Below are 306 nucleotides of genomic sequence, written 5' to 3'. Positions count from 1 at the left end.
TAACTTTCCCCCGCTCAAAGAATCGTCAAATGTTTGCTCTCAAAATCTTGAGTCAGAAGTATGGTAAACTATTTTCAATCATATTTTTTGACAGTAAGTAGAGAGTGTTGTTGTTTCTAATGAGTTTCGTTTTAACATTCCATTACATTATGATGTAGCTAGTGTTAGATAAAATAAAATGTGTTGTATTTAAAATGAGAACTTCAATTTTCCCCGCTCAAAGAATCGTTCGACAGTTGAATTTGTTAACCAAGTCCGTGTTAACTTGTGTGACAAAATTAGGCATGTCGAAAGAAAACAATCAAA

The sequence above is a fragment of the Frankliniella occidentalis genome, unplaced genomic scaffold (genome assembly GCF_000697945.3).
Source record: "Frankliniella occidentalis isolate FOCC.00 unplaced genomic scaffold, Focc_3.1 Scaffold70, whole genome shotgun sequence".
Taxonomy (NCBI): domain Eukaryota; kingdom Metazoa; phylum Arthropoda; class Insecta; order Thysanoptera; family Thripidae; genus Frankliniella; species Frankliniella occidentalis.
This window is presented reverse-complemented; position numbering follows the sequence as displayed.